Source organism: Raphanus sativus, unplaced genomic scaffold, assembly GCF_000801105.2.
Source record: "Raphanus sativus cultivar WK10039 unplaced genomic scaffold, ASM80110v3 Scaffold1723, whole genome shotgun sequence".
In the NCBI taxonomy this organism is placed as follows: Eukaryota; Viridiplantae; Streptophyta; class Magnoliopsida; order Brassicales; family Brassicaceae; genus Raphanus; species Raphanus sativus.
In genome coordinates, this window is record NW_026617032.1 from 15,398 (window position 1) to 17,189 (window position 1,792).

The following is a 1,792-nucleotide window of genomic DNA, read 5'->3' on the forward strand; positions in this document are numbered from 1 at the left end:
TAAAAAGTATTAAAAAAATAATTTTAATCAAGATAATTTTAAGAAAATATAACGATAAGTACTAAAATATGATATATAAAAAGTTATTCATGCTATTGTCAAACATATATAATTGTAGGGACTGAAATGAAAAGTAAATAGTGTTTAAGGGACTCAACAGTACTCCCTCAAATTTGAGGGTCTACTGTTCACCCCCTTATAATTTGAAGGGATAAGGATCTGTTGGAGTGCAAAAGCCTTCAAAAAATGAGGGGATAAAGGTCTATTGGAGATGCTCTTAGAGTCTTGTTTTTTTCTTCTTCTCTAAAAAGATTTATTGGAAAATCTTTTATAAAAAATCAAATTACTGACAAATTTGGGTCAATTATAAAACTAATTTGTTTACCCAAAAAATCTTGTCAATAATTTTTTTCGTTTTTTTTGTTAACAAAGAAAACTAAAATAACATATTTCTCTGCAGGAAATTTCTTAAGATATTTGGTTCGCTTATGTGTACAAACCTGTAATTTTGTGATTGGTCGGTTATAGAGACTTTTTGTTTTCTCTTGGCCAAAGACAGTCTGGTTATTGCTGACCCACAAATAGAAAAGCCGGTTCTTTGAATGAACTTGAAAGGGTCGTCAAAGAAAAGAATGAGCTTGAAAGTCATTCCGAAAATGGACATTCATTTTCTAAAGCCCACTTCTAGTTTAGCCCAATCAATTAGAACCGATGAGACCGAGAGTTAAATTTAACCCAATCTATATTATTAAAGCAGAATCCCATAGGATTCTACCCTTAATTTTTGTAGTTATTTACAAAAGAATGTCATTATCTCTTTTACTCAACGTATTCATTAAAGATATAATTAAATGACAAGATATTTATAAGATCCATTGCCTATTTTTACGTTCCTTTCATTTTAATCATACTATTAATTATCATTTTTAAGAACATAATTATATTTTTACCACAATATGGTTATTATACTGCCGTGAGTTTAGAAGTTTTATAAATCATTCATCATTAAATACAAACCTATGTAAATCGATCAGCAAATCAATCTATCTTATTAAAACAGAAACATTCTGTTAGACCTAACATTTATTTTGTAAGTTTTTAAATTAAATACACTTTTATACTTTATAGTTAAACCTACATTAAATCACTAATGTTACTTTCTTTATACTACTATTCATGTTTCCAAACAATATACTTATTTCTTTATACTACTATCAATGTTTCCAAACAATATATTTTTCATACTACTATCAATGTTTCCAGACAATACAATAATTAATCTTAGTTATTTTATAAATATTATTTTCTCTTTAAAATTTTGTAGAAACGTCATAATTTCATAAATTGCAAAATAATGAACTTTAAAATTTGGATTATAAGATTACAAATTATGAAACTATTACAATTTAAATCCAATTAGATTACATATCGGTCATCCATCAGTTCAATCGGTTAGTCTCGAGGTTTAGTGATTTTTTTTAATATGAATATTTTAAAAACCAAAATTGAATTTTCAGATCTCCGGATTAACGGGTATAATCACAATCGGGTTGAATTTAAAAAACACTGATTTAAATGCAAAAATATTTTAAATACACACTCTTTAAAAATTACCAAAATATTTGTTAAGTTATTAGTGAAATTTTTTATCGTAAAATATTCCGCGCTTCTAAAGCGCGGGTCAAAATCTAGTCTATACTATTAAATCAGAATCCCTCATAGAATTATGTCCTTAATTTTTGAAATTATTTACGAAATTATGCCATTATCATTTAAAAAAATATTTTAATTA